Source organism: Amblyomma mixtum, chromosome 9 (assembly GCF_055824585.1).
Source record: "Amblyomma mixtum isolate Tamu chromosome 9, ASM5582458v1, whole genome shotgun sequence".
Lineage (NCBI taxonomy): Eukaryota > Metazoa > Arthropoda > Arachnida > Ixodida > Ixodidae > Amblyomma > Amblyomma mixtum.
Window position 1 is genome coordinate 98,303,741 of NC_143020.1, and position 27,183 is coordinate 98,330,923.

The window sequence follows — 27,183 nt, forward strand, 5'->3', positions numbered from 1 at the left end:
TTTGGGTTCGATTTCACGATGAACTTCAGTGGCAGTGGGGAGAGCAATTATTCACCAAATGTTTGTAAACATCGACAACAGCGTACGATGACACGGTGCTGCCGTTGGGGCACGGTTCATTAACACGCGTCTTTTCTAAGCTGTCGAGGAGCTCGGCGGTCGTCGCCTCTTCGAGGCTCATTAACTCTGGGAACTCTCTCCTCAGGACTTACGTCGGCAATCGAAGATGTTTTTCTTTCTTGTCGGGAAGCCTACTGCGCGAAATCAAGTTGGAATGAAAGCATTAACGGTAAGAGGCATAAAGTGTGCGTAAACCTTCAGTACTTCTTTTCGTGGCTTAAGCAACCACTGGTTTTTCTTCTTTCGTTTTGGCACTTCCGCGAACATTTGAAATCTGGAAGTTAGTTTCGTGAAAATGATGCCATGAGCGTCAAGATGACATAGCGCGCCCTCTTGGTGCTTCAAGGCACTTATCGCAGCTTTATAATTCCCGCTATCGGTATACTTTTCGAAGCAATCTTCACAAGATTTTTAATGTCTTCAGCTATTGACTTTTTTTTTAAGCTTTTAATGGTACGCTAGAAGCTTTACATGCTTCAAAGCCTAATGCCACGTCTGGATGAAGTCATGCTTTTTTAATTCATTCCTTTTTCAGATTTCCGGCATTAACAGACAACCTCCTTTTTTTACTTTTTTTATTCTTCCGCCTAGGAACTTGTCGAAGGCTTAGCAAAACACGTCGCATCGCAATGATAATATTATGCTGTTTCGCAAGCGTGAGCTACCTGTGCATAACGTTTGCTTTCGGACGAATAGGAGAGACGACGGGAGGGTGTGAGCTGAATCTTGAGAAGCTGTGAAAACAACCGAGTCCTTTCCAACACTAAATGTCACCATATATCAAATCGGCTCTCTCACATTGTGCAATGGATACCTCTTGTTTGCACGGCAGAAGCAAAATAAGCTCCCAGGTGTTGTTTTTTGCTGTTCGCTATTCTAGCGTCGCGTCGCCACGTGTTCTTCTCTTGCCGGCCGGATTTAATCGATGCTCTTCTAAACAGGATTGCGCAAACACCTTAAGCTAAGCTCAACTGCCATCAGATTTTCGCAGTAGTCAGGCAACCTTCGCACTTTTTTTCTTCGCTTCGTGTAACATCATTTGTCGCAAATATTTCCGCGCCCTACTTCAAGTAATCTCGTCCCGTTTGCCTGGATGTTTCGTTTTATCCTGAGTTCTAGTTACGAAACCGCTTGCTTTTTTGCCTCCTGCCATTGTCTTGTGTATCCCTACTCTGCCTGCCTTGCATAATATGGCAAGAGTGTGCCGTATGAAAACGGGATAATTTCATGTTATTTTTCTCGTTGAAAAGGATTCGTTCGAAGTTTTTCAAACGCTGTGTGTCTCAATGGTGCAAAAGATGGTCAGGCGAGAGTACACCAAGATCGCCGCGACTACTGCTGTACAATTTCATGGCGACAGCCCTTACAAGAACAGTCTATAGACTGTCAACAGAATTTTGTCCATAAAGTCTATCGCCCCACTACAGACAAATTCTATGCAAGTCTGTAGGCAATACAACTTCTATAGACAGTCTGTAGGCAATCTATAGATTTATGGTCATACACTTTTAGAAGGCTTTTTCTATAGACGGTCTATAGACTATGAATAGACAAAGAAATATAAGAAATAAGGCAATAGATTCTATAAGAATTCCATAGACTTTCTTCAGACCATCTTTATAAGGGAGAGGTCAAGTCCTAAAACTAATTGAAAGTGCAGCACGAAAAATTTTAAAACTGAGCTCCTTTCAACGTGAATCTATCAGCAGCTGTTAGACTTCGCGCCGAAGACGTCATTTGAAGTCTATCTACTAATGTTTTGTAGCGTGAGCTACACTGGCCGAGGTTAAGCAGTTTCGCGTGGCTCCTGGAGAGCCGTGCTGCGCATGCGCGAGGAGCAAGTGACGTCACTACGCACAGGTGGCGGGCATCGCCGCGCGCGCTCGCCTTCCTTTCCATAAAATGATTGAAGCGTAAAACGTTGTCAACGCCAACGCCAATGAACACAACGAACGCCGATGGCCTGTGGTTCAGGAGTTCATCGAGATGTGGACAGCTTGCCCTCATCTCATGGTACGTATATCCTGACATACGCGCCACTGCGCGTATGTCAGTATTGAGTGACTTACTCAATACTACGGAGATAACGGCTCCCTATGTCTTACGATTAGTGCAGCAGTACTTTCAAACCTCTATAGCCACAGGCTGTTCGCACTGCGATCTTCATTTACTTTAAGCGGAGAGATCAGCAGCTCAAATGCGCAATACAACAATAGAATGTACCGTAACCTAATGCTCTCAACTACCATTCGTTTTTGATTTTATTTTGCTAGAACGCACTGATAGGTACTGATAGCTGATCGCGGCCATCAGTCATGGGCAGTATCGAAGATACATGTATCTTCGATACTATCTTTCGATACATTTTGTGTATCGGTATTAGGTATCGCGTGCTGAAAACTAGAGTATCGGAGTATCGGTATCGAAAATACATTTTTAGTGTATCGTGTATTTTATGATACTCGATACAAAAAAAACCTGTAAAAGCGCTCGCTCAGGTGGTAGTACAAGACGGGCGGCAGCACCTTCGCTGCTTTTTAGCTAACTCCCAAGCTACCACTTCTGGATCAGCGTTTCTCGGAGTTAGGAATGGATTCACCCGCAGGTTTGACCATCTTTTGAAGATGAAACCGAGTGCAGAAGAGGCAACAGTTGCTGCTGTTCTACACCCCTTTTTCAAGTTGCGGTGGTTGCCAGCAGAAATGGAAGACTTCCGCCGTCATGCTCAGAAGCTTACAGAAGAAGCTGTTGTCGACTATGTCAGCACAACACAAGCCGCGCATTTTTCCGCACGCGAGGCAGTGGGATCATCGGCGCCAGCAGCATCAAATGCGTCAGCTGACGCATTCTTTTCATTTGAAGAGACAAGCGGTATAACCAGCCGTAGCTCTCAGAAGGCGTTAGTGAAGCTTCAGTTTCTCAATTATTTACAAGATCCTCGAGTTGATGTGGCTATGCTTCATTCTTATCCACTGATAAGAGGCGCCTTCGTCAAGTATAATACTGCGACGTGCTCGTCTGCTCCTGTAGAGAGGCTTTTTTCATTTGCCTCCCTTATAGCGCGCCCACATCGCGGGGCTCTTTCGGACCGCGGTTCGAGCAAATGTTGTTACTGAAGACCTTCAAGTAAACGTAACGAATACCTTTAGCCTAATAAAAACGTTCAGCCATTTTACTTGTTGTTTTAATTCCAGCTTTTCAAGAATAGTTTCAGCTTCAGAAGTTTGTTATCGCAGTACTGGTAAACTAACTGTTCGGTTCCCAAGCGCACGGAGCTTGCATCATTTAGTTTTATCAAAGGCACAGGCCATCGGGTAAGTACTCTATAGTATCGAACCGAAAACAGAAAACGTTTCAGGTTTATTCATATAGCCAAGTGCTCACAGACTAGTTCGTATGAGGAGCTTTGGGTTAAATGATTTTTCGCTAGGCTGCTTACGGAAGCGATCACTTCAACATATACCAGGTGTCCCAGCTAAATGTAACCAAACTTTTAAAAAAGGCGAAGTGTCCTAGTCATGCAGTGAAACCAACTCAGGGTTGTTCATAGTCGCGTGGCCTAGTCTTGAGTATTTTTTCGCTCTTCAAAGTTAATTAATTAGTTAAGTTTAATTAGCTACATTTTTAATTATTAACTTCAGGAAGAAAATGTCAATGCAAAAGTTTTAGATCACCTCAAAAAACCGCTAGTAGTGCTGTTTCCGTCAAGTTATGATTTACGTAGCTTCATTTATTGGCCTTAAAAGAAAGTCACGTGACCAGCTGCTCACTCACTTCTCTGCCCCAATGTTCACCCAATGTCTCATCGAGGAGAGGACTTCAGAAAAAATGGATTTTATTCTTTAGGGCCCATCGTGGGACGTTGAAGTGGCACAGCTGTCATGTGGAAGCTTTTTCTTATTGTGCGGGTTATGGTTAAAGGGCGGTAAAAAAAACTACGTAAATATCACTTTGCTGCAAATGTCTCAGTAAGCTGTTTCTCGAAGCGATCTACAAATTTTCCATTGACACTTTGTTCCTACAACTTTGCCATTGACACTTTGTTCCTGAAGTCAATAAATAAAAAGTTAGCTAAATAAGCTTAACTAATTAGTCAACCTTGAAGAATGAAAAAATACTGCGGACTAGGTCACGCGACTCTAAACAACCCTCATTTGGTTTCAGACGGCTAGGACACCCCGTGTTTTTTAAAAGCTTGGTTACATTTAGCTGGGACACCTGGTGCGCTTTAGTCCAAATTAAAGTTCTAACAAGGCCAAGTGCGCAGACAGCGGAGCTTCAACAGATCCATGCGGTCGGATTCATTTATAAGTCCTTTCAGGAAAAGTGCTCCATAGAAATACACTAAAGGTTACAGAAACCACGCGTACATTTCCTAAGTTCTCCAATTATATTACCGCAATTATTAGACAGTGATTTCAGTCATGTAAACTTTGTTAGTCGTAATATAACCTGTATTATATTTGATATTTTAGTGATGTATCGAAGTATCGAAGATACAGTATCGAGTATCTGTATCGAAAATTGATTTCGGTTCTGTATCTTGTATCTGTATCGGAGATACAATTTTCAAAGGTATCGAGTATCGTATCGAAGATACTATTTTGAAGTATCTTGCCCAGCCCTGGCGGCCATATATAGACCAAAAACAGCATTGATTAAATTTTCAGATATATTGATTTCTTGGTGGGCGGATCCCATAGCATCAGCCAAAAATAGATTCGGGTTGCAGACGAAGCCTTGAGAGTCGTGCCCTTGCCCCAAGCAACAACGCGATGGGAGAAAAGACATCTCCAAGCAATCTTCGCCACTGGAATCCTTGAAGTGTTGTTTTTTTATTCTCCAAACAACACCAGCGGTAGCTTCTTTCTTATGACGACGCCTTTGTGCAGGCACCAGCACAGTTGTGCTTTCTCGGCCATTGTACCCAAGAGCCAGAAACATCCCGAGCAACTTTCGGTAGCTTTCCATAGCGTCGAAACGTTCATTCTTGCTCCCGGTCTCCGTGGGATCGACAGGGCGGCTCATTTCATTGCCGCAGCCTCGTACGGGACCAGAATTGTTGTTTAAAGACAAGTCTTAGACACGTTATGAAAAAAAGGGCAGAAAGCATTCGGAGCAATGTTCCGAGAACGCAATGTTGTTGCGAGGAGCGTCCATTACGCGAGCTTCCACGGTGTGTTGTGTCAGACGGAAATCTCCAGTACGGGGGTTGTATTGAATGAAAAGTGGAGAAAAAATGTCGCAGGGGAGCGATTCGTTTGCTTCTTCTACCCGAAGTCGCGAAATGATGTCATTGGCTGCCGCTCCGCGGCGCTTTTTCAGTGTTTTTGTTTGTTTCTTTAGATGAGATTCATTATACTTGGCTTTACGCAAATATGAACAAAATCAAGCAGAGACATCAGTGAAAGTGTTCATTAGTTCGATAAGAATTTTAAAATGACGGAATGATTAGTAATGCATGTGTAGTCTTTGCTTGGTTAGTTGGTTAGTTGCCATAATACGTGCAGCCAACGCAAGTTAATCTTTCTCGCGCGTTGTCCTGTGCTTTCCACGGGTTAATCTGTTTTCTGCTTTCTTGGGGGAAAACTGAATGCCCGGAAGTTTTAACGGTGTGATAAAATGCACTATTGCTGAAAAGTGCTGAGGCTGATTCCCGCGCTGCAGGAGCGCTCATTAAGCGATGCTGTAACTCTTCGTATGTCAATGCTAGATTGCCAAGGGTGGGGATATGCTACCGTAAGTTTGAAATATTAGTTCTATGCTGCTGGCGGTTATTGAATGGCTCAAAAAGTGCGTGACACTTCGAAGACTCAACAAACCACGTTTTATGCAAATCAAGCAAATGGTGAATAGCGCTTCATGTTTCTGTTCTGTTTTTATTTCTTCTTTGTGAGATACGTTAGTCAGCAAAGTAAATTAAATTTTGAGTTCAATCCTTCATTTATTACTCAAGGAGAGCTGTGTGAGGGCACTAAAATTCGGTCCATTTGCACAGAACATAGGTTTGGTTTGGTTTATTGGGGTTTAACGTCCCAAAGCGACTGAGGCTATGAGAGACGTCGTAGGGAAGGTCTCCGGAAATTTCGACCACCTGGGGTTCTTTAACGTGCACTGACATCGCACAGCACACGGGCCTCTAGAATTTCGCCTTCAAGAAATTCAGCCGCCGCGGCCGGGATCGAACCCGCTTCTTTCGGGTCAGCAGCCGAGCGCCGTAACCACTGAGCCACCGCGGCGGGCCCAGGACATAGGAGACGTGGAAGTGCAGGAAATAACTCAAGAGCGGCTATGTCGGTGCCAGTGCATTAGAAAGCCTTCAGTCTCGTTTCAACGTGTCAGGCAACGGCGTAGTGGGATGAAGTAACTGCCCGTAAGAACGAAAGCTCTCGGAGGTAACCTCGAGGTCATCGTCGTTTCTATGAGGCTCACGACGCGCAAGTAAGGATTTTTCGTGCCGATTCGGCTACGCTGAATTTTAGCAATAATAGTCAGTTGTAGGCACTAAGAATGGGGCCATTTGCAAAGCGCGTTACGGCGTTAAAAAAAAAAGAAAGAATATGGGCGTCCCACCTTTACTGTCTCTGCTTCCGGCTCTACTACGTTCATGTCTCTCAATCTTCTCCGGAATATCCCCAGTTTACAAATATTGAAGTAGTACTACCACCGGTCTCGAAGAAGCTACTCTTCCTAGAAAGTATGGTTGTTGCTTTTAAACGGTACTCAACTTTAACTTCTATTCACGTGCATATTCCATGATCCTTTCTTTTTTTGTTTCAGTTTATCACCGGAGAACAGTGATGTTTAATTACCGTGAAAGAAAAGCGTCTAGTAGCCCAGGTCACTGTTTTTCTTCGCAAAAACATCGCTCGGTACACGCCGATTACGACAAGCCCAAAGCTCATCGACAACAGTCGCTTGCGTAGGGCTTCGCAACTTCACGAATCCCGTAAAGGAATTTCGTGAGGGAGCGTTTTTGTGCGCATACCTTTATCCACGTATTTCTTGCTGGGTCCGCAGTGATGTGGCCTTACCCTTACTTTACACTCACAGTCATATTGAAAGGCTTATTGGTCTCGAAGGTCTTCTTGGTTGAATAGAAGAGAATCCGTAGAAGCTGCCTTGGAGAAAAAAAATGCGAATGGGCGTTTCTCAGCGGTTTACTGTGCATTTCCATGGCTTGCTCGAACCGAGCTCGTGCCGTAATCGCAGAATAAAGGAGACGGGAGCCGACAGCGAGAGATTTGTTCACGTCTAGAACACAGCGAGCAGCCGCTATGGTAAAGTAATGCCACGCTCGCTATGAAAACCCTTTTTAGAGCTTTTATCTTCCGCAATCCCGAGCCTGTGCGTTCATGTCAGTCGTCTTATAATGGCTCATATGAAGAAAGGCGGCGTTCCACTGAGCACATATTAAATCCCATCGACGAGACACTCGGACGCAGATAAAACGGAACTATGAATTCGTGCCGGCAAAGAAAAGACAACAAGTGGAATTTTTGGCGTAGTCTGTTAATAATGAAATCGAAACCGCTGTAAATAAAAACTCTAGGGTGTCTTTTTCTTTTTGTGTCACTTGATGCTACAGGACGTTCAAGCGTAGTTGGACGTGAAAAGAAGTGCAGGAGCAGCATTATGAAGGGATTAACTTCGTTTTCAAACACTGCTTCGTGACGTCAATTATGACGATAGCAACAGGTCGGGACGGAAAGGACCAATCGCTGGCATAGCCACACGGTTGCCGCCGTAGCCAGTCCGGCCGATCGCACTGACCGTGGTCGTCTGGTTAGTTGCGCGGTTCCTTTCCCTAGATGGGGTTAGCTCATATTAAGCTGCTTAGGCGTGTGAAATGCGTCGTCGTGTTCCGTCATTTGTAGACTGACGCCGGTCAACCGGTGAGGCTTTGAGGCTACGCTGCGAAAAAAGACCAAGCTTTGAATGACTGCCGTTATGATGTCGACTGATAAGCACACATGCGTGAAACATATCAGAAACCCGCTTTTCTTATAAAGATAGTCTATAGACAGCCTATAGACTTCTTATAGACTATTGCCTTGCTATAGATATTTCTTTTTGTCTATTCGTAGTCTATAGACAGTCTACCAAAACGTCTACTAAAAGTGTATACCCATACATCTAGATTGTCTATTGACTGTAGCATTTGTATTTCCTATAGACTGTTCTCTAGGATTTTTCTATAGAGATTCTATGGTCTTTATGGACTGAAGTCTACAGTCTATTTTGTAAGGATTAAAAGAACGTACTATTGGGCCAGTTGGTTTTGTCCATTCTTATTGCCGATCAAGAAGAGAGAACACAAGGGAAGACCACAGCACGAGGCGCCACTTTCAGCTAGTTCTTGTACCAACGGCAAATACTCTCACGCCGGAATGAATACGAGTGCAGCCTGTCAGCAAAACAAAATATCTTTCCTCTGTACTTTCAGCTGCTCTGCACAGCTAGCCTCATTTATGTTTAGGGGTAAAAAGTCTACCGAAGTTTATACTCATAAACAGGCTGTAAAAGATTATCTTGCTGAAGAGTGGAAAAGTATGGCACATGTGCCTTTGCGGCTCATTGCGGCCTAACTGCACATATCTACCTTTTATGTTCCCCTTGGCCAACAATTTTGAACAAAAACTTTGCATTTTGAAATGCATTCTTTCGATATGTACAAAACCGATTTATTGTGCCATAGCTCGCACTCAGCCGCTAAGACTGCCATAGATAACCAATGGAGAGTGGTTTTAACGGTAGCGAAAATTTTAATAGCCAAAAAATGGACGTCTGCCGACGGAAGATCTGCGGATATATTGTTTGTTGTAGCGAAACCTCACAATATATGAAAAATGGCTGAGGCTTAGCTAAGGTTAAGCTTAGTCAGATGCGAAGCATATTGATGGCTAGGCTTGGTAATACATGGCTTTCCTTGGTTGACGTTCATCCCGCTCTTCATCGGTCTCTGTGGCACGCTGAAGCTTTCGCTTCTCGTTCAAATCAGCCCTGCTTCTAGGCGGCATCCCAACACCTGGCCGCCTCGTAAGTGCCCGGAGAGCGAGGCAAGCTCAGCTTTATACCGCTGCTGTAGCGTCACGTGGTCAGCTGCAGCGCCTCTGATGTGGAGCCTCCACCGCCGCGGCCGACCGCGCGAGCCGGCAGCCCATCTCTCCTCTGCTGTGAAGTCATGTTGTCACGTGGTGTCACGTGGTCACGCTAAAGGTCAATGGTAGCTCTACCGCCGCGCTCGACGGGCGGTAGTGTAGCTCTAGTAATATGCTTCGCATAAAAAAATGCGCTCATAAACTCTTTACCGCTCAAAAATTCTTTTCTCGAGATTTGTTGGGTATAATGTGAAAAGAAGTATCCATCGTTCAGGTCGTTCAAGTTTATCGGTCGCATGCAGTGAAACTGAGGACTTTTCATGCACTAACTGCCTTTCTTGCTTACAAAAAAAACCGCCTTGATCAGCTCCCTGGCTTTCTTCTGCCGAAAATGCGTGTAATGGTTAGAAAACAAGAGTTATTTGTGGGTACAGTTGTGATAAATAAGCGGCTAATAACCACTTTTTTTTTTCGGAGGGCGTTCTGACATCGTTTTATACGGTTTGGAATACTCATTTTCTGCTTCATGTGTGTTTTAAGGTTCTGTTTTCGGTAAACACTACGTCAGACGATGGGCACAACTCATGCACAGGTAGCAACGTCATCTGGTGCATTTGAGTTTTCGGTTACCTGTCCACAACAGAGAAGAATAGCCTTTTGCAGCTTAAGTTTATTGGTAATGCAGTTATACCGAGAGGTAGTTCACCGTGTCGGGTGACACGCAACGAAAAGAATTTCGTAAAAGGGGTAGTTCGCTCAGAGAAAAGCTGCGGTCATGACAACTGCAAGTCGCAGGGGATCACATTACGCGTTGCGAGGCTACTTGTTGCATGCTGTTCGACAGAAAGAAATAGGTGACGTGCACAACGGGAGAGACGCGGACAAAAGCGACGATGCAAGCCTGGGTGGTTATTTTTGCCGCGGACCTTTGTTGCGCTCATCAGTTTCAAAACAACCTGGCCTATCACATTTCCGGACGGATTTAGGGTGCACCGTTTTTCCATCAGGGTTGGAATGTAGTTGACATTCTGAAACATTTCTTTTTTTTTTCTTTTTTTTTTCTCTCGCCATTTTGGTGATTGACGTCCTTGGGGAGTCTGTCTTGCACTTACCGCTGTGTGAAGGTTGGTTCGTCAGAAATGTTTTGGCATCATTATGATCTCATTTTCATTGTTGAGAAACAATTTACAGATGTTCAGCAACCGAAGCCATATGTCCCAAAAGTGTCATGGCTCTAAGTACGGAAAAATTTTACCGCGACTAGCATAGCCTACCTGAGAGAAACTTCCTGACTTCACATAATTGAATAGTAACTTAATGATATATAATAATATTTTATTAGGTGCGTAATTAATAGCAATCACTGAAACGCAGCCAGGTTGCCACAAAAGAAAGCTATACAAGGGGTTTTAAACAAGACTACACAATTTTTAAAAATATTCTTTGAGAGTTTGAGGAGCGCTTTTTCTACATAGCATTGTCAGCGGTGACGTATTATCACAATACAGCTAAGATATTCTACCTAGCAGGCTGGTTAACTAAAATTGAATAATTAAATTTTTAACTATTATTTTTAGGCTCTTTAATTTTTTAGAGGTGTGTAGCAGATGGTGAGGAATATCTTTATCAGTTTTTGTGATTTCGAAAGCGCGGTTGCCGTCGGCGCTGCAGCCCAACAAATTTTGGCTATTTCCACGAGTGATGTGAACTGAAGAGGTGGCTTTGACTTTAAGCTCCTCAAAAACACATCTATTTTGGCACATTGTAGCGAAAATTTGTTCGGCCACAGCGCCGACGGTAACCGCGTTTTCGAAATCCGAAAACTGATACAGGTATTACTTACGGTGGTCTACACTCCTTTTTAATAATTAAGGAGCCTAATAGTAAAAGTTTAAAAGTTAACTATTCAACATTAGTTAACCAGCCTGCTAGTTAGTACGCTTTAGCTGCATACTGATGTACTTCTTCGCTGGCAATGTTATGCCAAAAAAAGATTTTCTATCTCAAAAGACTTGTTTTTAAAAACTGCGTAAAGTCTTCGGTGAAACACCCTGTATATAGGGATTTCGCAAACAATTCGCAGTTGAAGAGAAATTCGTCTTTGTTCAATGTTCGAATCCGGGACAACTGCCGATCTCGGGCAGCGGCTTTATCAACTGAGCTAACCAAGACATTAACTCATTCATTAGTCTTGGACTGTCTCAAAAATCTGTGAAATTAAAGGTTGCAGACCTCCACAGTCCGATCTCATTAGAGGGCGACAGCGTATTAACGAAAACTTTATGGTTGGTTAAGGTGTTCAATTAACGTCCCAAAACGACTAAGGCTCTGAGGACGCCTTAGTGGAGAGCTCCGGATAATTTCGATTGCATGGGGTTCTTTGATGTGCCTTCACATCGCCCAACACGCGGGATAAAGAACTTCAAGAGGGAAGTGTATTGGCCTGACGTTTCAGGAAATGCGCTAGGTGGAGTTGATATATGAACTGTCGAAGTATTTGCTCATTAGAATCCGCTCAAACGCAGTCATAAGGCTGCGAAGGAAATGGAGTGCATATTGCAACCGCGCAAAACGACGCAGGACGAAGAGAGGAAAGCACAGGACAAGACTCGGAACTTCAACTAAAGTTTACTATAGGAAAACCAAAGTTATACAGGAACCGTAATCACACCTGATAAATAGCCAAAACCATCAAATAACACAGGCACGTGGGCGCGCGTGGCGCAAGTTAGCATCTAGATAGTTTAACTTTTTCTTAGATAAAGGTACTGAAGTGGAGCTGATGCAACGGTCATTTTCTTTTTTTATGCAGTAGGGCACCCTGAAGACCACCGGGACCTCACATTTCATGGCCACTTTTCTGAGGCGCCCAAAAAGCTTTCGGGCATGTGCAATATGGTGCAAGGAAGGGGGAAAAAGAACGAGTGCCGCACTAAGCACGTAGACAGGTTCGTTCCCTGCAAAATGGGGGTGGTATACAAAATACCCCTCACATGTGGGAATTGCTACATAGGGCAAACTGGACGTTGCCTGAATGTCAGACTTCAGGAGCATCGCGCCGCTGTTGAATCATTGGCGGGGGCCGGGGAACTGCCAAAACATTGTCGCCATTGTAGTAATTGCACGCCCAGGTTCCGCGACACAATTGTCTTAAAAAAATTGACGACCCAGCTTAGCAGGGAAATCTTCGAAGCCTACTGAATAAAAAAAGAAAATGACCGTTGCATCAGCTCCACTTCAGTATCTTTATCTAAGAAAGAGTTAAACTATCTAGATGCTAACTTGCTCCACGCGCGCCCACGTGCCTGTTTTATTTGATGGTTTCGGCTATTTATCAGGTGTGATTACGGTTCCTGTATAACTTTGGTTTTCCTATAGTAAACTTTAGTTGAAGTTCCGCGTCTTGTCCTGTGCTTTCCTGTCTTCGTCCTGCGTCGTTTTGCGCGGTTGCAATATGCACTCCATTGTCAACCACCAACTAGCCCGCCTTCACTTGTTACATGCGAAGGAAAGCAACACAGCGTTCAGAGGAAATTCGTTAGTGAAAACATTGTCCTGAGCCTTGGTAAAAACGTTTTTCGGTAGTTTATAGTCATTTTGAGTGTCGCGCTGAGAAAACCCGGACTACTACTTTTAGACGAGAGAACACGTTGCCCAGCCGTGGTCACTTCGGACGAAGTTTGGTGGTGATGGATTCCCATCTGCTCCTGGCTTTACTTCATAAAGCCTGAAAGGCAGTGGGCTCATTCCGACTGTTTCGCTCTCGGCAACTTTCAGACACATATGGATAAAAGCAGCCGTTTTTTTTTCAAAGGTGATACGTGCTGTCCCTCCTGATATTGCTCATTTATTGCAGCCGGCCGAATTAGTTAGTTGCTCAAGTTACGAATGCCTGTCCTTGTCTTTTAGTGCTGGTCGTACGTCTGCCCGTGTCCCAGAAATGTTCGCCTACAGTGAGGGTAAATGGCTGTACGCTGCGCATCAGGCATAATGGAGACTGAAGAAAGCTCGAAAAAGGTCCAGGAGAGTGTTTCAGAACTCACTAAATGTTTTCTGGAACAGATTGTGTAAGTGGCCTGTTAACCTTGCTCTAGCTAGTCGAAAGCGCATGAAGAGAACCGCTGTGAACCTCCGACAGGATTTGGTACGCCCTAAACGCTTCTGTCTGTAAGCGCAACCTGGATTTATAATAAAGAAAATTAAAACTCAACCTACGCTCTTTCTACGCCGCGTCGTCTATCACGGTTAAAACAAAATTTTCACCAGCTGCCCTGTTGCATCCTCTCCAACTCATTGCACTAGGCGAAATCAAACGGAACAGTACCGAAAATACGCGTGTTCTAATCAGCATGCTAGGCTTGAGATGAGAAAACAAACTCCCCGTCATCTGCAACCACTAGTCGCCCGTCAGTCTGCGTGCCTAGAAGGCTCCGTCTCGTCTAAATATGCGCCTTATCTTTCTCCGAGAGTGGCACCCCTCGTAAGGGCTCTTCATTGAACTCCATCTTTTCTTGCTCTTCGCTCTTTCGATGGCCAAGCTCGAGGGGCACGGAGTGACTGGTTCACAAAGCTCTCCGTTCAACGACGTCGACGTCGAAGGGCAGAGCATGGACAACCGCAAGACTGGGTCCTCAGTGACGTGTTGTTGCTTTCCGGGTTGGCTGTCCAAACACACACTCCTCAGTGCCTGTGGAAAAATCCGTGGGATACCCAGAGCGCTGGGACTAAGAACCTCTATTATCTGCGTGTGTAGAGCACTGTCAAAATTCCAGGTGGCCCAGAAAGCTTCTGAATGGTCAACAGTAATCTAGCGTGACCGGATAGTGCCGTGACTCGTGAGTGATATAAAATCACCTAGGGACTGCGTTTTGTAGTCTCTCTAGCTCTATTTGCAGTGTCTTGGTCACTACCGGAAACAAAGTAACTGCAGACCTTTTTATGAGGGCCTCTGATTCAGTCCTAGAGGCACAACAGAGGCTTTGGGAAACGATAGTCCCACAGCCTTTCAAAAAAGCACTATCCAGTTGGCATAAGCTTACTCTTCACAAAGTGCATTTGAAGCTACCGTTATAGAGTGGCGCTAAAGTATTAAATACTAAAACTATCGAAGCGTAGCAACTACACTAATGAAGCATTTTCATCAATGAACCAGCATCAAGGTTTTAGACGGGAACGTGACCCAGGAAAGGGAGGCTTGCGGACAAAGCGATCCCTTCAGAACTCTTGACGCTTGAGGCCAGATCATGGGCGACCACAAGAAGGCGTCTTCACTGGGTGGTATTTGATTTCGTGTCGGCTCCTCTGCAAACATGCACTTCTGGTCTGTGGAAAAATCCTACAAACGCCTTCAGTGCTGGCGCCAAGGAAGTTGAGCAACTCGGTGCCGCGTGCATAGCAATGGAGGTGTGGTAAGTCGAAGGCTGAGCCCGCACCTACGCAATTTTGGTCTAAGGCGAGTCTATGGTGCTCAACCTGAGCACTGTAAGAGCGGAACTTTTAAGATGCAATGCTCCTCGCCCAGATAAGGAAGAATAAGGAAAAAGGAGAAGACTTGTCCTTAAAAGGAAAAGGTGCAGGGGAACTTCTTGAGTGTTGGAAAGAGTGAACTGGAACAACTTGGTGAATGCAATATTTACTGCGCACAAAACTGATTGCGCACAAAAACATCGTTATAATGGAATCTCTAGCGGCTTTATTGCCTTTCTGTGTCTGTAAAATTTACGAATGGGCAGATATTTATTCATATATAGATGGCATGGACTCTACCATAAACCAAAATTTAAAACAAATTCTTAGTTCGCGGAAATTTAGGTCATGTGATAATAATCTTTAAGAGAGGAGTAACGACGAAGCTTCTGATTCACACACACAAAAAGAAAAGGCTGTTTCTGAGACCGGTTACTTGTTCTTGTTTAGAATTTTCCGCTAGGTTCGACTGACCTTCAAGCACAGTTTCGCCGATCCTATTTACCGGCCCAGTGCCTCTAACACAAAACGATCACTTTTGTTTCATGTCAGATGAAGGCAGTGATTAATCGCTCACTGACCTTCAAGCCCGATTTTTCTAAGCCGATTTCAGGGATAAGTGTCTATGACAACAATCTCTTACCTTTCTTCTGTGTCAGATAAGCGAAGTGACTCGAAGTTCTCCTACCTGGGACACCAACTTCCTAGCCGAGCAGGACTTTCAGAGTAAGAGATGTAGCAGATGATCTGTCCGCATTAACCGAGACGTGCGTATCAACAACGCTTAATAAGAATTCCAAAACACCGATTATTCTTTACTTCAGAAAACATAGCTTGTCACGGGTCCACTTTGCTACGCACGGGTGACTTTTTCCAGTGCAGTGGGAGGGAGGTCTGCTCCTGTAAGTTAGCGGCCATAGGATTAGCACTCCGCTGTTCAGTGATTGCTGCTTCACGACAGATCTTTCGAAAAAATAAGTAAATTTAAGTCGGTAGTCCTGCCAGCTAGTTTCCTTAAGCCTAATCTCCTAATCTCAGGTCTTGTCTTTGTAATCCTCCCAATTATGTCGATAACTTGCGATATAATCTTTCATGCAAAACGTAATCAGGTGTTCAGGACGAACTTGGTTCGGTATCTCTCTGACGGCATTTGAATTGACATTCCGAAACAAATTTTAAGATAGCCTAGGCTCTTAGAAACAGTCTCCCGACATCCACAACTTCGTACAGGCATTTCCGTGCCCGGCGAACCCTGAACTGAGCGCGAGGGCTGTTTCCAGAATCGTTTGAGTTTCCGTTGGTTTTTCCAGCATGTAGAGTACATCCAATTTGAGATATAAAATAATAGCGCTAAAGGGAGACAAACACAAGAAAGACCGACGCAGGACAGCACATCTGATGCTAGGATGTGCACCTTTTGTGCATTCTACCTTCTCATAATTAGTTCAAGTGCCCACCGCTATCTGGATCCGAGTTACGACTGATACTATCAACAAATAAAATAAATAAATAAATGAATCTTGTCACCTTTTGCAGTCCATCGAAGAGAATTAGCACGAAAAGATATGTTCGTTGCATTTCTTTTTACATGTGACCCCAGAAAGCAAATGAAAGAAAGCAAAATGAATCCCAAAACGGCACTGAAAGCACGGGCGCATTCCGTTTCGCCGCCAGACCGGCTCCAGTGTTTCTGAACCCTTCGCTCAATGTCACAAAAGGGAGGGCAGCAGACTTCTCGGGCAGGTTCACTGCACCGTTGGTCCCCGAGTCGAAATTGACTCGTCTCACATGACACTTTTTCCCGCCCGCCCGCAGGCCCCCCCCCCCCCCCCCCCCCCCCCCCCCCCCCCCCCCCCCCCCCGTGAAGCATTCGCCCTTCTCGGACGCACAAGCGTAAACATCGAGCGAGGAGCGACAGCCGAGTGCGGCAGAGAGTAGGCAACAAAGAATGGTTAGCTACAGCAGCGCCGCCTGGAATTCGGTTGCAGTCGTCGCGCATGGTGCTCATTAACCCCGAAGCTGTCTGCCTCGCTGTCTTGAAGGGGAGCAGGGGCTGTACACGTTGTCGCCGCGTGACCGTTAAAAACCTACGCAGGCGTTCAGTTTGACGCGTGAGCAGAAAGGCCAACCTTCCTGGAAAGGCAGGAAAGACATCACTTTAGCGATTATACACACGCTTTCCTTGTCGTCAGAGGCGCTTGTTTGTCTCCTCTCAAGAGTAGTGAGGCATTTGTCCTAACATCCCCAGCCGCTGCATGCGTTCGCTCAAAAACAGTTGACACGTCGGTACTCTCTCGACTAAAGTGGCAATTACTGCAGTCTTCAGATCTTTGCACTGAAGTATTTGTTGATCTTATTGTAGTAAAGTTCAACAGCACTGAAATATCAGAGCGCACCAAGCCTTAAATAAATATTAGATTGATTTAAGTGTCAGGCAAGCTGTTAGTTCATTTAGAGGGTCGCATTTCGGGCTATAGTTCGTGCCATTACGTGTAAAAACACGACCGCAGAAAGACAGGGGCTCAATGTAAACGCCGTGGGGAGAAAGCACTGCACATCGCAAAACTTGTGATTGGAGCGTTTTCTTGTCTGCCATCTTTGTCTTCTGATCTTGCTTCTCTGCGTTAGTTTACTTATATTAGCACATACATGTTGTCTCTCTAACCTGTCTAAAGCGCTCTGTGTGAAACCTGGAAGACAATCACAAGTCCGAACTTGCGTCAGCCGCGTGTCGGGAGTCGAACCGTCAGCCAACACATGCTTGAGTGTCTCTGGAAGAAAGAAAGATATTAATGTGTGCAATGTCTCAAAATAGTGTGTATATGGTGGCACATAGGGGCGGACACCGAAGCTCTACGCTATCGTACTGTCACAGGCAGTAAGCGAGTAGTGTCCCCTCAGTTTTAAATGCTGGTTTCGTGACGTCCCTTATGAACCCTTTACCTGGCAGTGGGCATCCGTCAAGTAAGGTATGAATTATATGCCCTCAAAATGCATAGCGTTTAAACTTCCAGTATCCTTAGCTGGCGTCATTTTCAGACCACGCCCCATGAGCCGATGAGGAGCACCGATAAAACGGCGACGACACATACTTCAGCTGCTTTCAAGTCCTCCCAACTTCCATACGCAGCCCAGGCTGCGAAGCTCATCGGGAATTCCGCCGGGGAGTGAAGACGGTCCACTGTAAGGCGTTAATTAGAGCGCCTACTTTCGGCTCCCCCGCTGACCACGCCATCGCCGCCTCTCGAACAGCACCAACGGGGTCACGAGCGATGTTTACGCAATACGCGGCCCTGCTACTCGCAGCGGGAGAGGCGTGAAAGGGGTGTACATACTCCTCGTACGCAAAGCTGTACGAGATGTTTACACATCACCAGGGAAAGAGAGCATGCCTTCTTCAATATGTGGGACGGCGGTCGTCTTTCACAAGTACGGCCGCGAATTCGGTTAATGCGAAGCCGCTTATTAGCAAACCACGAGTGCTCTGCATGCGCTGGATCTCAATGGCTCGGTTCTGATCTCCAAAAACGTGGACGTGCAATGGTTGATGATAAGTCAAGGTGGTTGCTTGGTATTGTACTTCACTATGTTCAATGCGAAACCCGTGTGGCGGAAATATTTGCAGGGTGTTGTACGCCACCTATGAGTGAGGGAATTCTAGCACATGAGGAGCACACCCCCCCGGAACTAATATGAAATGCTGATTACGGTTGGTTGCTGCCTATACTAACGATTATGTTTGTTAAATGGAGCTAAAAGGAACCGATGAAACTCTGTTGTTAAGCTCTTTCCTGCTGAAAAATGCTTTTGTCCAGAATTGCTGGGTATCGATTACCCAGTTATGCTTGCCATAACCGTTCATGAAAACCGCATTGCGAAAATCATCAATCCCTTCAAGTATCGTCCTCAGTCGTAGTTCACGGCATCAGTTCCAAAATGCTAAAAAATACGAATAATACAGCAAGCGTTATTAAATCGTGCATATTTCACCAATTTTTATTATCCAGATTGATGCCATATGACTGAAAGATAGGCACGGTGATTCCAATTTCAAACAAGGTTCGTCATATTCATATAATGGTTAAGTCGATTACTGGCATATCATAAACTTTCTTACATCAGGAAATTCTTTTCATTCCAATCAGAACGGTTTCTGGAAACGTGGCACACAACTCGCCTTATGGCCTAATGATATCGCTCCTTATACACCACTGAAATTTGGAGGCATTGTTTCAGGATCTTGAAGAAACTTTTCACGAAGTACCGCTCAAGTGGACTGCTTATCTATTCAACACTAGTTCATCCAAAACTGGAATACGCGAGCTTAGCTTAGGAACCTCATCAATAAAATCTTTCTCTTGCTCTTGAATCCAACCAAAATCTTACTGCAAGATTCATTCATTCTGATTACTCCTTTTATTCAAGCGTCAACGTACTCAAGTCAGACTGTAATCTTTACTGCTTCGTTTCATGGTGTAAAATAGCCAGACTGTATTTTTCTTGAACTTGATCACACACCTTTTGGCTGTTGCGTTATCATACATGCTCACCGCGTTTGTGACCGCCTTAATCCTGATACGAAGCCAGGCGCTGGAATCGTCTTTCTGCCGACGCAGTTTACCAAAATCATCGACGTACTTAGCGACCCACCACTAATATAATATGCCAAAAGAGACATTTGAGGTATCGATAAACCAACTAAAAAATAGCGTTCTTTTGTCAAGTAAAGCCTAGTGCACTGAACTACGGCACGCTACCCGATGTCTTCAGTATCACGTCCAGAGTTCTCCTCGCCGCAGTCAATCCTGCGTCATCGCTTTAGAACAAAGGAGCGGCGGGTGTCGGCTACGGTTAAATATCTTCGTCATTGTTTAACGGGCTATTTAGTGACGACTATTTTTGAGCCATTACTCACTGCAGGAGTAAGAGATGTGAGACAGGGGGTTCATTTAAAAGCAAGCGCCTAGCTGCTGGGCACCCAACTGGTGGTGCTACGGAACAGGTGCTCCTAGATGAACGATAACTGCTTAAATAGCAGCGCATTAAATAACTTGTTTGTGAGTCTCTGCCTTGAGTGGAATGAAAACCCGCTTAAAATGTGTGATTTCAATTGCAGCAGAAGTGGTAATGCCATTGGTGACCTAATAACAACCATTGCTTTGAGCACGATAGAGAGAGGGAGGGAAGATAGGATTCTGAACAACACAAAGTGAACAGGGGGCCGGTTGGAATACTCAGTTCGCTGCCCATCATTTCGACAAGAAGATATGTCTCCGTCTAGACGCATTAAAGTCCTCTTGTAGACACGTTGGCTAACGGACTAAGGCTCTGCTCTCAGTGTTTTTGACAATCACTCTTCTACAGCCATTTGAGACAAGGGCGAAATTTCACTCCTAAACTAAGCTCAGTGAAGACCTTCAGAGCCTGGCGATCTGCGTAGCAAGTTTATAGCCGTAACCTATGTGGAAGTTCTTTACGTTAGCGATAAAGAGTGTCCCGGTCCCATTAATTTCTTTCGTTTCTTCTAGATTAAATGTGTTTGGCAAGCCTAAAGAGTCACTTGTGCAACGTGGGTTTTAACGCCCCGAAGGTATTAGAAGGCGATGAGGAACACCGTGGACTTGGACTCTGGTACAATTTAGTTCACTACCGCGTGCGGTACATAAACTTGCCCTTATCATCTGCACTTATCACTTTCATCTAGCCTGCATCGAAATGCAGCCTCCGCGGCAGGGGTTGCACCCGGCTACCTTGGATCAGCAGCCGGACGCCAAAACCATTGAGCCACCACAGCGGTTAGACCAGAGTGTGAGGTTCTGCATGTTGTACGTCCCACATGGTCTTAAACCATAAACACGTGGTAGATTTTACCGACAGTGTGTTTCTTGCTTTCTTATTTCAGGTGGGCGCTATTTGAGGCCAGACGTACACATTGTACGACAACCACTGAGCAGTGACGTATGTGAAAGCACCATTTGTTCTGAAGCATCGCTACTCTCTGTACACTTCAGAATCACTCCTGGACTGCCCTACCACCCCGATTCGCGCACCACGGCCATAACTCTAACCCGGCATCCCGAAACTGAAGCGGGTTAACTGCCGCCCAAGAAACGTCGACGCGAACGACCAACACACATGCAAACGCCGAGGCAAGCTGAAGAGCGTTTGCTTTATGCCTACGGCGATATCTTCTATACGTTCTTCAAAGCGGCCATAACCCGGCAGCAATGTTTGACCTGCAGGGAACACGTACCGTCCACCGTGAAGACCGAGCCTGGAAGCGATAAAGCCGTACGCTACTGTGAGAAAGAGAAATGACTGCTGCCCTTTCGCCTGGAGGCCTAAAAAACCTGAGCGTTACGACGTGCTCGAACCACTTGATGCTCGAGAGAAAACTAGCCGAGCCAGCATGTGTGCATAGCCTACGGTGGCCATTCCAGAGGCACGCCCCCAAAGACCTTTCTCTGCTGCTTAGCCGCGCGCTGCGTTCATTAGGGCCCTGATTGATTGCCCCTCAATCAGGGCCCTACAAGGCTATTTAGAGAAGCGGCTCGGAACGGGTTACTGTACATAGGGATCAGTGCAGTGCATCGAGCGTGACCTCTGGAGCCTGTTTAGTCGCTTGTAGTCGTAGCAACAGTAGGCTTGTGCGGGCATATTGGTGCCGGGCCAGGGCTACGCCACAACTCAAAAGTCCTGCGCCTTCTTTGAGACTTTCCCTGACAGAGGTGCCTGAGCGCCGTTCTTGGCGGCTTTCGACTTTCGGGAAAATCTCTTCGCAGAATTATGCTGTGCCATGAAACCTTTATATTGGGGATCCAACAAGCTGTGCGTGTAGACTGACAACGAGTGGTCCCAATGGACGCAGACTATACTTGCAGTGAATGATGACGTAAGCAAGGAAACCTCATTGAGGAGAATGATATTCATGTTTTTTTAGACATCGTATTGAAACTTTCCGCCGCTCCGTTTTATCCTCAACAATTTGACGTTCGTTATGATTGAAGTTTTATTATTCGTTTTACGCAAACTGTCATACGAAAACAAGGTAAGAAGGATCGCGGCAAGCTACAGTTCTTACCTTCGCCTTTGAAATTCGCTGTCTGTAGCATGCGCTTCCTGATCACTACTTCATAGGCAAATCACGGCCATGCTAAATCACTTCGGTGTTCTCAAAATAGAAAAATGTTCGTGTGCAGACTTCGCGGCACTTAAAATAATCCTAAGTGGTACGAATTTATTACAAATAAATCACAAAGGCGTGTCTCGAAACTTGCAGTTTCCCTCAGACAGATAAATGCTCGTTAACCAATACTTTCAGAATGCTTAAACGCGCCCCTGCTGTGGTGAATCCGGCCAGGGCTCCACAATGAAGTACAAAACGCTGGCACCGGGCATCCTGCGAGGCCACGACGAACCCTTGTGTACGCATCATAGCCGCCAATACCCTCAAAAGCACCCTTCGCTCTGAAATCAATAAATGACAGTTCTAAAGCTCCAAGCCTGCGCAGTTCTAATTAGAGAGCATTCGGACTGTCCTAAATACCGAAGCTACCCGCATCGGCGTCTGTGTGAAGCCTCCAATTGACAACCGTGGCAGGTGGAAAGTGGGTGGTGTTCACAAGAGTTTTTCACTATCCACCCAGCACCACCCTACCCTACTAAAATGTTCCATATGAGCCAGGCGTATGGAATAAGGGGAATATGGAGTTCATAAGGGATAGAAGACTACATGGAAGTCCACATCTAGTCTGTACGGAGTCTATAAGCATTCCTTATAATCTCAATACGAATTACATTCTTTGTACGTATTGCGATACGGAGTCCGTAATTTTCCATACGTGCTACCATATAGCCCATGCCGAATCCATATCCTCTATACTGACTCCATAAAATTTCTTATAGAAGAGTATGAAAATGTGGAACTCGTCATATGGAAACTTTCAGTGGGGTACCATCCCCTTCTCTCATCCCCCTCACCTTCTACACATGCAGGGGAAAGGAGGGAGACACCGTAGTAAAACTGACTCAGTAAAAGTTAATAAAAGAAGCGATTTCGAATAGAAACTGAATGAGTCTGAAGACAGAATAGATGCAAAATTGGAATATATTTACAAGTGAAAGATGCTATCGCATTTCCTCCGCATAAATATATTGATCACCATTAATTTTCTTTTTTTTTTTAGAGTGTAAGCAACGAGCGCCAAGCATCGGTTGGAGACGACTAAGCGATACATTACAGTATGGGCCGCCGTAGAGACTGCAATAATTAAGCTACAGCGTTCAAAAAAGTTGGTAATGGCGCGGAGGTTATTAATCGAATTGTGCGTATGCCCGCCCATTCTGAAGAGCATTCCTGCAGGCGGGTTCGTTAGACACTATAAACTGTTCAGTAAACGGCCCGCTCCGCACCTCCTCGGGTTAACGTTTTATGTGCGTTCATTTTTCTCTCTGGCACGTGGCTGTCCAAGCTTACCTGGAGGTCGTGTGGAGCAGCCCGTTGGGCGCCACCTAACGGGAATGGCTGTTCAAACGAGGGCCATCCCGTGATAGGAAATGAAAGTTTGTTAGCACAGCGTGAGTGCTCAGGTTCGCTTTTACATCGCTAGCTTCTTTGTCTCCAGATGGCGCGAATCACTTCAGGCCTTATCACCACTCTTAGGCCAAGGTCATCCTGGAAAGTTTTCTTTTTTTTTGCACTGATAGCTCTACAAGACTCTTTCGCCACATAGAGAAAATATTAACGCTCAAATATCAACTGGAATGGCTTTAATTATCCAGTTGAAATCTTTACTTGTATTTGGGCACGGCGAACTAAGCTTTTGCAACAGAGACGCTCATAACGCCTTCTCTGTAGTGCTAATGAACGTGGCTCTTTTACTAATACAATATTTTTATTCGGGGCCGCTTTAAATTCTACCCCTGAAGCGCGCCAGCATCATTAACTGTCTATCAGCGGTCTACAGCCTAGCGGAAGTTGTTGTCCATAGAAGGGATTATACTGAAGACATACTACGTACAGTCTTTGTCAAAAGTAACCAGGCTGCATGGTTTGCTTCTAGCTTGTATAGTGGAGCCCTTACAGCTTCCCTGAAGATCAAAAGATGTTGGAAGGTAAGAAGACCCCCAGTCCTTACCTTTAACGGCCATTTCAGCTTCAGGGAAGCTTTAAGGGCTCCACTGTCCGAGCTACAAGCAAACCTTGCAGCCTGGTTGCTTTTGACAAAGATTGTACGTACTGCATGGAGTACGTATTACAAGGAATAAACAGCGAGCAGAATTGCGGACTGGACGAACAAGATCCCACATTACACACTCACAGGCGTCATCCATGACATTCGGCAATTTTATAAAGTATCCACTTGCAAAGAAAAAGCTTTCTAGTCGTTTTCTAGTCTATTGGCATGGCCTAGATTTGCACCTAATTGAAGCTCCATCTCTCTCATCTTTCTTGCTAAGTTGATGCGGGCAGTAGCTTCATTATGTCCTCAAGATGCTTGGTTTATGAATTAACGAACAATTTGTACATGCATGCACCCCCCCCCCCCCCTCCCATAACGAGAATTCTGATTTCTTTTGCTGTTCCTTTTTGGTTTTCACACAAGCCTTTACGATCGTAATCCTTCCGCCACCCCGTTACGACCTCAACCATTAGTCGGTAATCACTCTGCCGGTCATTCCTCATACGCAGCTGGCAAGCTACGATTGCTAATAGAAAACCAACAAGTGCAGTCACTGAACGAGCGGATTGCTGTCCGACGCGTCTGCAACCGGGTTAATCACCGATGCCACTCGCGAGCGACCTCCGTGACTAAACAACGTTAGACTATGGGTCAGCAGCCGGTCCCTCGAACACTCCCGCAGCCATTCCAAAGACCTCAACGCCTTCCACGTACGGCGTGGCTGTACGATCATTTCCACTTCGTCATTCATTTCTTTCATTTCATTCGCAGATCGTTTATACCCTGACGACACCGCATGTGGGTCAAGTCCGGTTCGTACTCAGACATCGCCGGCTGATTCAACGAGCGGAATGACTCTGGACACCGGGGTTGGGTGGAGACGGACAAAATGCGAGCCTCTCGTAAATCACGTCATCGCCGACTGATGAATACGGAAATATTTTATCTCTCTCGTTTTGCTATCTTTCTTTCAGAAGGGCTAGTACGGTAGTCCACTGGCAGGAAATAAACTGCGAAGCGGCCAGTGTACAATGCAGGGAAATGGAAATAGGCTACTCGCACCCTGCAGGATTGCACTGCCGTTTGCCGTATTGATGACTAGGTTATCGCTGATAGCACGCAATGATTACGACAGCGCAAGCACTGTCTGTCCCCCCCTCTCCCCCCCCCCCCCTTCCACCCTCCAGCACATCTACTTCAACTTCTGGTTGAAATAACATCCTAATCCAGGCTAACAGCAACGACACAAAGATTGTTTTGAAAACAAGGAGTGTGCATGTAGTTTAGTACAAGGCGCCTTCGCTGCTTATATAACCGCAGGAAGCCGTCATACCCTGGTCCTTTTAGGTGAAAGCAGGTAAGCATATCAATGACGGATTTTAGAAAGTCGTCTGTTTGAAGTTTGTTAATAGCGATCGCAATTTCTTGAGTTGTAGCATGCTCGAATATGGGACAGGAAGATTGCTGGCCTTGTGGTTTATCCTGTCAGGCTACATTAAGGATTTTGAAAATCTGATTGTCGGGTGACGCTGAAGCGGGCGCACCGGATGGTTTGAAGAGTTGGATGTGAAAAGTAAAATCTGCCATAACCTAAATGTTTTGTATTTGTTTGGTTAGAAGAGGCACGAATACTGAGAGAGTACCAGTCAAAAGAGAGAACACTTTTAAGAAAATAAAAACAAGAACACTCAGCATGTTGACACGTCCTACCTCACCGTTTCAATAAGCTCTCCGTTACCGTTCACCTATCCCTAAATACCGATTAGTGTTCAAGCGTCAGCGCTCATTTCTGTCGTGATGATGCGGACCAGATTATCCGGGTTGACCACAAAGTATTGGGAGAGGCTGACCACAATGTATTTGAGATCCTTGTAGGTACCTGTTTGCTTGTTTTTGCGCGTCGAAGACGTGATTAACAAATATGGTAGGAGCACTAAAAGGTCACTGTGTTTATGGGACCATATATCTGTACAAATAAAAAGTTTCCTTATTTAGCTTCGAGGAAGTGGCACCTTTGCAACACGCACGTCAAAGACCTTTACAGAGGAGATGCTTATCGGATCAGGGGACTTGGCACGAAAGCGGCCTCGGAAGCATTTCTATTGTCTCAGATCTAGCCGTCCATTTCGCCCACGTAGTGCATATTCATGTCTGTCTGCGCTGTTTCCTTATCCGCGCATGGGGAGCCACCCTAGTAGGTCCTATATGCATGGTACATATCGGTCCTTGCATATAGACATGCCTTGTATCTATGTACGCCTCCTGTGATTGTTGAGCACTCTGGAGCAGCGGCTATTTGTGTGCTTAAACTGGCAGCGTCTACTGCCGCAGTTTGCGTTGTATGCAGTTCAGAAGTGAAACGATCGGAAGGTTACGATGTAGTGCATATTAATGTTATGCTAATTCATTGCAGTACACCTGGGGTCTCCTTCGTCACTTAGTGAGTGGAGCGAACAGGTCGCGTATTGCTCAAGTTCTGTCACCTAAAGCATCGATGTTAACCCTGTTACACCTGGCGTATCGCGCGCAATAGAGGTTTGTGCAACAGTACTTGAATTTATCAATGCATAAATTGCATCTGCCTGCATGTTTATTCAAGAGAATTAAAGTTTCAGTCGTTGAATATACCGCAGGCCTGCCAAAAGACGTTTCATAAGCTAGCACCGCGGACAAAACGGCCAAAACTTTCAACCAGTGAACTGTTTCTTGGGAAAGTGCTCGATGGATTTTTATATTTCGATCTTAATGTATTTTTGAGGCCTTAGTCTGTGTATGGCATTTGTTTTTTTAGCTGTTTAGAACTAATCGAAATTTTCTTTTTGTTACTCAATAACATGTCTTTTTTCCAATCTACCAGTTTTTCATATTTCTCCAATTCAGTGTCCAGTTATAAAATAATCCAAAAGGTTCCTGATAGCCCTGTCAAACGCACAAGTCAAGTGCACTTACTTCGACATCCCGAGTGACACTTTAGGCTTCGCGGTGCTAAATGGAAGGCAACTTACACTCGTACTAAATAAAAAATGGCGGCGCGAAATGAACGGAATTTTTGAAGAAGTCGACGAAAAAGAAAAGAAACTTGAAAATTGACTGTGTGACGTGATAGCGCGAATAAAACGAGCTTAAACAGTTTCTAACAATGAAAAAATAGATATAAAAAAAAGTCATGATCAGCAAAGACATTTTCACAACAAACAATATGGCGGCGGGCAGCGGAGGTGCATGTGATTGCCTTCCTTTGTTGTGTTGCTTCGCTTGTAGCTATAACGAAGAAATATTTGAAAAAGAAACGATGCTACAGCAAGTAAAATTAA

The 27,183-nt window shown here is 45.2% G+C and overlaps 1 protein-coding gene across 1 annotated transcript in view; it reads left to right on the forward strand.

The window, feature by feature from the left end:
* Nucleotides 1-27,183, forward strand: part of ktub (Tub domain-containing protein ktub) — a 339,341-nt gene that overhangs the window by 33,508 nt on the left and 278,650 nt on the right. The gene's annotated exons all lie outside the window — the stretch shown is intronic.